General features: G+C 34.2%; 1 pseudogene; it reads right to left on the reverse strand.

Moving 5' to 3' along the window:
* Positions 1–951: 951 nt before the first annotated feature.
* On the reverse strand, positions 952–2,380 carry LOC131834734 (DDB1- and CUL4-associated factor 13-like; annotated as a pseudogene).
* Between the last annotated feature and the right edge of the window lie 9,704 nt (positions 2,381–12,084).

Below are 12,084 nucleotides of genomic sequence, written 5' to 3' on the forward strand. Positions count from 1 at the left end.
CATGAATTTCTCTTTCACTCTGTTAATTTGATATATCATGCTGATTTTGTGCACATTGAACCATTCTTGTCTCTCAGAGAGAAATCCCACTTGATCATAGTGAATGATCTTTTTAATATGCTGCTCAGGTAAGTAGTATTCACTATTGAATTTTGGCCAGTAGTGTGCTTTACTCTTAATGCCCTTATCAGAGTAATGCTGGTTTTATAAAATGAGTTTGCAGGTTTTTCCTTATGCATGATTTTTTGAAGGAATTTGAAAAAGATTGGTGTTTATTCTTCCTTAAATAGCAGATAAAATTTACCATTTTATTCTAGGCTCTTCTTCACTGGGAGATTTTTAATTACTGATTCCATCTAATTATTATTAATGGTCTGTTCAGATTTTCTATTTTTTTTTTCCTGATTCAGTCACAGAGGCTACATTTCTAAGAATTTTTTTTACAACGCTGAGAAAAAGATGTTTTATTATCTTAATTTGACCATAAATTATAATTATTACTTATAAAAGTTATATAAATGCAACTGATTATCTTTAAAGTCTCAAAGAGCCAAATACAAATAAGGCACAGAAAATTAAATGAGTTTTTAAAAGTTCTGACATATTTCTTCCACACACTATATACAATCACTGGAAGAATCATTGCAATAATTACCCAAAGTAATACTGAAGGTAACAAAAGAGATGTTTGGTCATAAATGTAAATTCAAATGTACAGTATAGCTACAATAATAGATCAAAGTGTACTGCAATTTCTAACAGTAATAAACATGTTAGTTTGCAATACTGTATTCTTCAATGAAATAAGCAAGCAGATCAAGGATAAAATGTTGGATCATCTTATCAACAAGGCCGCCTTTCAAGAGAGTTTTTTAGGATAGTGTACTACATATGTAACTGAACTGTTTGTTATTATTCTAGAGCCAGTACTTTATTTGCAGAGTCTGCACATCAAAATATAACAAATAATCACACATCAGGATTGGTAGGAATACCAAGTATTATTTCACAACTGCCACTATGTGTTTCTTCTCCTACACAACTGCCATGATCCAGGCTTGCTATGTTTGAGAAAATTCAACTCCTTTCATCAGCAAGCTTCCTTCATGATCTGCTGTTCCTGGATCTGGCTGTAGATAGATTTTAGTAGATGCCGGTGATGAGCAATGCATTTTATATGAAGATGATGTTGAAATTCCTCCTTCAACTTCTGGTTATAATCTTTGGCTGCTTCTTCTAGTGATGTAAGCACACCCAATTTCCCAGAAGCATTAGCTTTCCATAGACGTGTGTTCATTTCATCAGATCCACACATAATATATTTGCTGTCAGAAGTCCACTTTACACAGATAACATGTTGCATTCTCTTTGTGTGATAGACTTCCCTGCTTCTACTTTTGTCCACAGGAAAGATACAAATAGATTTATCAAAACTAGCAGACACAAACTCTTTCCCAGTGGGAGAATAATCCACATCAAGCACCACAGATACATGATCCATATGTACCATTACAGGAGTGTCCAGCACATGCATATCAGATGTATACAAGTTGTAATCTTCATTCACTGCAGTAAAAATGAAAGCTTCCATAGGGTTCCAACAAATTCTATTTGTTCTCATATCTAAGATGACCTTTTTCAGGGGAGTAGCTTGCCTCCTATCATATAGTACTATATTCCTGTCAAAAGCACAACTTCCCAAGAGAAATGTCTCAATTGGGTTAAATTTAACACTACTTATACTGTTGAATCCCCAGGTCATTGAACATATAGGCCTTGTTCTTTGTTCATCCCAAATGTCTACTTGCTGTCCACATGCGGCAGAAACAGCTTCTTTCCAGTGATGATCAATTCCTGTACATGCTGTCTTTCCTAATATTGTATGCAATGTTTCTTCCTATTTTCCATATCCCAGTCCATCCATTTTTCCATTGCTTCACAGTTTTGTCATCACCAACAGTAAAAAAAGAAGTCCTACAAAAGCGAGTACATCATCCTCATACAAAACCTTCATGAGCTTGTATTGTACGGATACCTTTCCGTTTAGTCAAGTTCCAAATCCTAACCTCTCCATCACATGCCCCAGAAAGAACAGTAGCCAGACTCTTATATGCTTTGCCAAGCAACTGACTCCATCTTGGTGACCATCCAGAGAAGCAAAGAATTGTTTTGCAAATACCCGCTCCAATTTGGTAGAATTTAAAGCTCTTACATATTCTTGTGGGACCTCAAAAGGATGTAAGGTAGGATCATAGTTTCTTGGAACTCTTTGTAAGTCCATCTTGGTTTTGTGGACATAGTTGTCCGGTTCTGGCTCAGCATCTTCACCCCCCAAGCCTTTCCTCCGAGTTTGGGTTACCACTGCCTGCCTCCTCCACATTTCTAAGAATTTTTCCATTTCTTTTAGGTTGTCCAGTTTGTTGGCATACAGCTGTTCATAGTGGATTTTTATTTCAGTTGAATCAGTTATAATGTCTCTTGTTTCATTTTTAATTGTTAATTTTGGTCTTCTCTTTTCTAGTTGTTTTCACTCACATTTTGTCATTCTGTTTATCCTTTTAAAAATCAACTGGTTAATTTTTATTGTTTTCCTGGATTTCATATTTTTCTGCTCTAATCTTTAACTTTTCGCTAACTTTGGTCTCAATTTGCCTTTTTTTCTGGCTCCTCGAGGTATGGAATTACTGTGTTTGAGATCTTGTTTCTTAATGTAGGTGTTTATTACTACAAACTTCCATCTTAGAAACTTGTCTGCATTCTGTTAGATTCGCTGTGTTTTGTTTCTATTTTGTTTTGCCTCAAGATATTTTTTTAATGACACTGTAATTTCTTCTCTGATCCATTGATTTTTTAGGGGAGTATTTAATTTCCATGTATGTATGAATTTTTCACTTTTCCTTATGCTTTCAAATTTCATACCATTGTGGCCAGAGAAGGTACTTGGTATGAGTTATCTTTTTAAATTTGTTAAGACTTGTTATGTGGCATAACATACAGTCTATCCTAAAAAGTATTCCATGTACACTAGAAAAAGTATGTATTCTGTTGGTCTCAGAGAATGTTTTGTAAATGTCTCAGGTTCATTTTGTCTCTAGTGTTGTTCACATCTGCTGTCACCTTATTGATTCTCTGAGTAATCTATGAATTATTGTGAAAGGAGTATAATAATTCCAAATTATTACAGTATTGGTGTTTCTTTCTCCTTTTAGCTCTTAGTTTCTGTTTTATATATTTATTTAGCTGTCCCTTTGTTGGGTTCATAAATATTTACAATTGTTCTATATTCTTAATAGATTGATCTATATATTATAACCTTCTTTGTTTCTTTTATGATTTTTAGTTTAAAGTCTATTCTGTCTGATATGTGTAGCTACCCCCTGTTTTATTGTTACCATTTGTTTGAAATCTCCATTTTTATCCCTTTACTCTCAGTATATATGTGCCTTTATGGCTACAGTGAGTCTCTTGTAGACAACATGTTTTTTTAAATCCATTCAGCCACATATATTGATGGGTGAATTTAATCAATTTACACTTAAGCAATTATTCATAGTTAAGGACTTGCTGTTGCCTTTTTTTTTTCTGGCCATTTTGTAAATTCATTGTTGTTTGTTTCACATTTAGCTGTCATTATGATTTGATATCTTTTGGCATCACAATGCTTTTACTACTTTATCATGTTACTTTGTGTAATCATTATAAATTTTTCCATTGTGGTTACTAAAATAAGTGACGCAAATTTCAATGTAGGTCATTTCCCCACAGATCCACCAAGTAATCCTTTGTGACATCAGATGAGAATGCTACAACTTAATTATGATGTTTTATACTTGGAGATCTTACAGGTTAAGAGTTCAGTCCCATGAAAATGTCCCACTCCTCTTCAGATGCCAGTTGTAAATAGTAAGTCCCCACGCTTCCCATAAATGCTGTGTGACTGGCCAAAAATAGGAAATTCCCATTACTTCTTCTTCAGGTTTGCTTAATGTGCTAGAACGGCTCCCAGAACTTAGAACACTTACATTTACCAGGTTACTAAGGGATAATTTAAAGGGTACAGATGAACAGCCAGAGGGAGTTACAAAGGGTGAGGTCCTGGGGAATCCTAAGCATAAACGTTTCTGTGATTATTAAGTTCATTTTCATAACTTCTCCCTTCTCAAGAGAATAAGGAATAGGGGAGGAAGATTAAAATTCTTAGCTTCTAATCTTGGCTTTTAATTCCAGTGACCAGCCCTCAACCAGAAGTGATCCAGGAGCCCGCCCCAAATTGACTCTACAAAAAAGATGGGAAATAACAAGGGTTTTAGGATCCTTGTGCCAATAACCAGGGGCAGACACCAGTGTGTTTTATTTCACAGTTATCATGAAGTTTATATAAAATATCTTAAAATTATAACACCCTGGTTTTTTAAAATATATTATTTGTTTGACAGCAAGCAACAGAACACAAGCAGGGGGAGCAGCAGGCAGAGGAAGAAGGAGAATTAGGCTCCCTGCTCAGTGGGCTCAATACTAGGACCCTGGAATCACGACTGAGCTGAAGGCAAACACTTAACCAACTGAGCCACCCAGGTGCCCCTATAACACCGTATTTTAAACAATAACTTCAAAATTATTCCTAACCTTTAGATTTCTCCTCCTCCTCATATTTTACTGATGTGACAGGTCACAATATTTTTATATTATATATCTTATAACAGATTATTGTAGTTGTTATTTTTGCTACATTTGTTTTTTAACTTTACAACTAGAGTTGAAAGTGAATAACATGCCACCATTACCATATTACAGAATTTAATTATATTTATATATATATATATATATATATATATATATATATATATATATATACACACGTGTGTGTGTGTGTGTGTGTGTAAAATATACATACATACATACATATATACCATTACCAGGAAGTTTTACACTACTGTCTTACGCTTTTATGATGTTATTGTCCTTTCATGTCTATTCCAAGAACTCATATCAGCAATTCTTTAGCATTAAGGCATGTCTACTGGTCGTAATTCCCTCGGGGTTTTTTTGTTGTTATTCAAGAAAGTCTTTACCTCTACTTCATTTTTGAAGAGAAGATTCGCAGGCATAGAATTTTTCACTGAAAGCTGTTTGCCTATCAATATTTTAAATATTTCATCCCATTCTCCCCCAGTCTGAAAAATTTTGTTGAGAAATCCAATAGTCCTATAGGAATTTCTGAATATAATTTCTTTTCTCTTGCTGCTTTCAAAATTCTTTGGTTTTGACTCTTGACAATTTGTAGCATGGCCTGCTGTAGCCCTAATTGGATTAAACAAATTTGAGGTCCTTTAGGCCTCATGGATATGGAAGTTAATTTCTCCCAAGGATTTAGAATTTTTCAACTATTATTGCTTTAAAAATATGTTCTTTTGTTCCCTTTTCTTCTGGAATTCCCACAATGAGAATATTGGCTTTAAAAAAAAATCTGTCCTATAAGTCATATAGACGCTCTTTGCTCCTTTTCACATATTTTCTTTTTGTTCTGGATAATTTCAAATGTCTTATAGTTCATTGATTCTTTCCTCTAAATAGCTGTTTGATTTTGAAGCTCTATATTGAATTCTTCAGTACTTTTTAGCTCTAGAATTACTTTGTTTTTCTCTTCTCATTTTTTATGCATTATTTTCCTTATTTTTATGTGCTTTCAGTTCACTAAACTTCTTTAAAGGAATTTTTCTTAATTCTTTAATAGCTCATAGATGCCCATTTCTTGGGATCAGTTATTCAAGCTTTATTAGTTTTCTTTGGTTGTGTTAAGTTTACCAGATTTTTCATGATCTTTGATTCCACACATTGTTATCTATGAATTACAAGAGTTGGTATCCTCTTCCAGACTTAACAGTTTTACTTTGGTAGAGATAGTTCAGCAGTCAGCTCAGCTTTGCTTGCTGGACATGTCTGATCGTAGAATGTTTAGCAGGTGAGGCTTGTTATCAAAGATTATTTTTGGGTGGGGCCACTGCCTGAGCTCTAAGATAAAGGGGGGTGTCCACTAGCTGAAAACAGTTGGATAGGACTGCTGGTTTGATTGCCTGCCCAAACAACAATTAGGATGAGCTTACCAGTCGCCTATGTTTTTCATTAGATGGTCAGAACTAGGTACTAAACTTGGTAGGAGGTGGGACTGTGAATGAATTTCTTTTCCCTGGTGAGGCAGCAGAAGAGGCCCTAGAGCCTGCGTGGCTCATAGTTTGTAGACCTGAATACGTGTGCACTAAATTCCATGGCCAGATGGGGCCATTTGTCTTGATCTGCAGACAGTGAAAGCAATGGGCTGTGTGTGAATAGAGAATCCTGGATATGGGGGTGAGGCTGAAGCACCTTCTTGAACCACAGAGACCAGATATGGGCTTTAGAAGGTAAAGAGAAAATACTACTTGATAACCACAGTTCCCTGACCCAGGCTGGCATAGCACTGCATTGAGATGTCTCCCCTGAACTTATTATGGCTCCTATAGTAAGAGAAGAGAGCCTGTGTTGGACTACCAGCTCCCCCAGGATTGTAGGTCACTTATTAGGAGCCCCCACTCCAGTCTTGCCCCAATGAGATTATGCAGGAATCTGTAGGTTTGGACCACAGGGAATTTGTTTTTGTTGTTGTCTTTAAATTTTATTTTATTTAAATTTAATTACTATAGAGTATATTATTACTTTCAGAGGTAGAGTTCAGTGATTCATCTGTTGCATGTAACACCCTGTGCTCATTACATCCTGTGCTTTCCTTAATGCTGTTGTGATGGAGAATGGGCAAGGGCCTTGCAACCATCAGTACTTGGATCTTATGTGTAGATATTTTATCAAAATTTTTAAATTGTTTTTGTTGTTGATGGCGGTGGTGGCTTCCTTTTTTGTGCAGAAGATTTTTAATTTTGTGTAGTCTCACTTGTTTATGTTCATATTTGTTACTTTTGCTATTTGGTGTCAAATTCAAATAATAATCACCAAGGCTGATGTCAAGGAGCACACCACTTAAAACTCCTTCTAGGAGTTATGCTTTCAGTAGTTACATTCAATTTTTAATGAATTTTGAGTTGACTTTTGGGTATGAAGTATAATAACCATTCTTTTGCATCTGGCTGTCCAGTTTTCTAGGCATGGCATATTGAAGAGACTATCATTTCCCCAATGTATAGTTTTAATTAACTTTTTGTCATAAATACATTGACTATGTATTAGTGGGTTTATTTTGAACATCTGTACTCATTAATGTGTAGGCGTGGTTTTTATGCCAATATCATATTCTTTGGATGAGTATAATTTTGTAATGTAGTTTGAAATCAGGAATTATGATGCCTCTAGCTTTGTTCTTTCTCTAGACTACTTTAGATTTGGGGGGGCTTTTTGGCTCTGTATAAATTTTAGGGGTGTTTCTTCTATTTCTGGGTAAAATGCCAGTGGAATTTTGATAAAGGTTGCACTGAATCTATACATTGTTTTGGGTAATATGCACATTTTCACAATATTCTTCCAGTCAATGAGCATAGAATATCTTTCCATTTATTTGTGAAATCTTCAACTTCTTCCATTAATGCCATTTAGTAGTCCATTACAGGTATTTTACCTCCTTGGTTATATTTATTACTAGTTTTATATTCTTTTTGATACAAGTAGAAATGTTTTCTTTATTTCTCTGATGATGATGATTATATAGCAATCTAACTTTTTTGTGTACTGATTTTGTATTATGCAACTCTACTGAATTCATTTATAAGTTCTGGTTTTTGTGATCTGTATATAATATATCATCTGCAAATTGTGACAATTTTACTTCTTCCTTACAAATTTAGATGTCTTTTATTTCTTTTTCTTGCCTTATTGGCTCAGTAGGTACTTCCAGTACTATGTTGGATAAAACTGATGCTTGTCTTGTTCCTGATCTTAGAGGGAAACTTTCCTTTTTTTTTTTACCATCAGCAGTGAGTTTTTCATATATAGTCTTTATTTATGTTGAAGTATATTTCCTCAACACAATTTGTTTCAAGTTTTGATCACAAACAGATGTTGTGTTTTGTTGAATCCTTTTTCTGAACCTACTCAGATGATCATATGACATTTATTCTTCCTCTTGTTATTGTGATGTATCATGCTGATTGATTTGACCATATTAAACCATCCTTGCACAGCTGAAATAAATCTTACTGGATCACAATGAATAATTTTTCTAAGGTATTCTTGAAATTGGTTTGCTAATTTTTTTCCATTTTATTATATTTTATTTCTCTGCAGTGTTCCAAAATTCATTGTTTATACACCACAGCCAGTGCCCCATGCAATATGTGCCCTCCATAATACCCACCACCAAGCTCACCCAACCCCCCAACTCTCTCCCCTCCAAAACCCTCAGTTTATATTTCTCAGAGTCCATAGTCTCTCATGGTTTGTCTCGCTGCTCTGATTTCCCCCAACTCACTTCTCCTCTCCATCTCCCAATGTCCTCCATGTTATTCCTTATGTTCCACAAGTAAGTGAAACCATATGACTGACTCTGCTTGACTTATTTCACTCAGCATAATCTCTTCCAGTCCCATCCATGTTGATATAAAAGCTGGGTTGGTTTGCTAATTTTTTTGAGGTATTTTTGTTGAGGATATTTATAGCTATGTTTCTTTTTCTTTTTCTTTTATTTATTTATTTATTTTCAGCGTAACAGTATTCATTGTTTTTGCACCACACCTAGTGCTCCATGCAATCTGTGCCCTCCCTAATCCCACCACCTGGTTCCCCCAACCTCCCACCCCTCGCCCCTTCAAACCCCTCAGGTTGTTTTTCAGAGTCCATAGCCTCTCATGGTTCACCTCCCCTTCCAATTTCCCTCAACTCCCTTCGCTCCATCTCCCAATGTCCTCCATGTTATTCCTTATGTTCCACAAGTAAGTGAAACCATATGATTGACTCTTTCTGCTTGACTTATTTCACTCAGCATAATCTCTTCCAGTCCCGTCCATGTTGATATAAAAGCTGGGTTGGTTTGCTAATTTTTTTTGAGGTATTTTTGTTGAGGATATTCATAGCTATGTTTCATCAGAGATTCTGAACTACAATTTTCTTGTAACTTCTTTGGTTTTGAATTACAGTAATCCTGACTTCATAAAATGCATTTGGAAGTATTTCTTTGTCTTTTTTGGATGAAAGAATTTGAAAAGGATTATATTAATTTTTCTTTAAATATTTGGTAGCATTCACCAGTGAAACCATCTGTTACTGGACTATGGTCTGTAGGGAAGTTTTTTATTACTGATTCATTCTCCCTAGTAGTAATTGGTCTGTTCAGATTTCCTATTTCTTCATGATTCAGTCTTGGTAGGTTAAATGTTTCTAGTAATTTATCCATTTTTTTTTTGCATTGTCTGATATGTTGGCATATGATTGCTTGGAGTGTCTAATAAGCCTTCATATTTGTGTGGCATTGCCAGGGTTTTCTAAAATCATGAATAGATATTGAGTGTTTTTAATTGCATTTTTATGCATCTGTTAAAATGATCATAATTGTCCTCCTTTATTCCATAAGCATGTTGATTACACTAATTGGCTTTTGGATACCAGACCAAGCTGGCATTTCCAAAATAAACCAATAAGACCAAGATTTATTATCCTTTTTATGTATTTATAATTTACTTTGATATTTTGTTTAGGATTTGTGAAAATCAACTGGTGTTTTTCTTACAATGTTACATTTTGGTATCAAGATTATTTAGGCACTGAGAATTATATTTTTAATTTTTTATTTTCTGAAGAGTTATAAATTTAGCATTAACTCTTTAAAGATTGCATCAGTGAGACTTCTGAGCCTAAAGTTTTCTTTATAGGAAGGTTTTTAATTGTAAATCCAATTTATTTAATTCTGATTTTTCTTTTCTTGTATCAGTTAAGGTCAGTCACCATAGACATTTTTGTGAAATGTGTCAGTTTTGTCTATCTTATTGCTATTTAAACCTGTTGCCTCCTTTGTAATCCTAATATTAGCTATTTGTGGTGTCTATGTATTCTCTTTTAATCAGAATATTCTGGATTTAATGGAATTATTGTTCCTTTCTAAGAACAACTGTTAGCTTTATTGATTTCCTTTCTTGAATGTTTTTTGTCTTTGTTGTTTCATTAGGTTTTTCCTCTTAGCTTTACTATTTTGTTCTATTTGGGAGAGGGACTTAATTATCTTATTCTAAGATAACTCATCTTGGGATAAATGCTTACTTATTTTCAGATGTTGTTCTTTACTAGTATATTAATTTAAGGATATAAACTTTAAGCATGGCTTTAACTGCATCTCATTGATCTATTTGATTAGTATCAATATCATTTTTGTATCTTTGTATGCATAGGCCTGATTCTATCACTTAAAAAGTAATATTGCATCTGCTTTTATTTGCCTTACATCACAAGCCTTTAAACTATTTTAAGATATATGTTTACATTAATTTGATTAAAATGGTAAGGAGGGCTACTTTCAACTTCCATTGAAGAGGATAGCAGAAAAAGTTATAGCTTTTGTTTTCAATTTTATTAGTTTCAGGTGTGTAACATTATACTGTGTGACAGTTATACGGATCACATAATGCTAACCACAATAACTGCAATTAACACCAGCCATCATACAAAGTTATTATATTATTGACTATATTCCCTATGCTGTACTTTGGTCACAGTGACTTACTTGTTTTATAACTGGAAGTCTGTACCTTTTAAAATCTTTTACCTATTTTTCCCCTTCTCCCACCCTTTATCTATTGACCCCTGGCAACCACAAGTTCCTTCTCTGTATTTGGAGTTTGTTACTGTTTCTCTTGTTTCTTTTTTTATTCAATTATGTTATTAAGATTCCATATCTAAATGAAATCATATGGGATTTGTCTTTTTCTGACTTATTTCACTTAGTATAATATTTTCTAGGTCCATCCATGTTGTTCCAATGGTGATATTTCATCGTTCTCTATGTCTGAGTAATATTCTGTTGTGTATGTATACCACATCTTTATTCATGTATTCATGTATATACTATGGTGGCTTTCATATTTTGGCTATTGTAAACAAAGCTCAATAAACATAGAAGTCTATCTGTCTTTTCAAATTAGTGTTTTTACTATCTTCAGGTAAATACCCAGCAGTGGGTGTATTCGATTGCATGCTATTTCTATTTTCAATTTTTTGAAGAAACTCCATAGTTTTCCATAGTGTCTGTACAAATTTACATTCCTATAAACAATGCACATCCTTGTCAATATTTATTTTACTTTTTTCTGTGCTAGCTGTTCTGACCTGTGAAGTGATACATCATTGTGATTTTGATTTGCACTTTCCCATCTTTTCATTTGTTGAGCATCTTTTCATTTGTTGGCAATCTGTATGCTTTCTTTGTAAAAATGTTAATTCAGGTCCTCCGCCCGTTTTTAAATTTCCTTTTGGTGTTGAGTTGTATGATTGGACTTCTTGATATATTTTGGATATTAACACCTTATGAGATAGATTATTTGCAAATAAGCTCTCTCGTTCAATAGGTTGTATTTTCATTTTGTTGATGGTTCTACCGTGCAAAAACTGATCAGCTTAATCCAGTGCCAATTGTTCATTTTTGCATTTATTTATTATTGCCCTCACCTAGATACACAGGTCCAAAAACATGTCGCTAAGGCCAATGTCCAAGAGTTTATTGTCCATGTTTTCTTTTGTGAGTTTTAGGGCTTCAGGTCTTATGCTTAAGTCTTTCATCCATTTTGAGTTTGGTTTTGTGCATGGTGTAAGGAGTCCAGCTTCATTTTCTTGCATGCACCTGTTCAATTTTCCCAACATCATTTATCCAAATACTGTTTTTCCCCCATATTATATTCTTGCCTCTTTTGTTGTAGATTAATTGAACATATAAGTGTGGATTTATTTCTGGGATCTCTATTCTGTTCTATTGATCTATGTGTTCATTTCTTTTTTTTTTTTTTTAAGGTTTTTTTTTTTAATTTATTTTATTTGACAGACAGAGATCACAAGTAGGCAGAGAGGCAGGCAGAGAGAGAGAGGATGAAGAAAGCTCCCTGCTGAGCAGAGAGTCCGATG

Source organism: Mustela lutreola, chromosome 6 (assembly GCF_030435805.1).
Source record: "Mustela lutreola isolate mMusLut2 chromosome 6, mMusLut2.pri, whole genome shotgun sequence".
NCBI lineage: Eukaryota > Metazoa > Chordata > Mammalia > Carnivora > Mustelidae > Mustela > Mustela lutreola.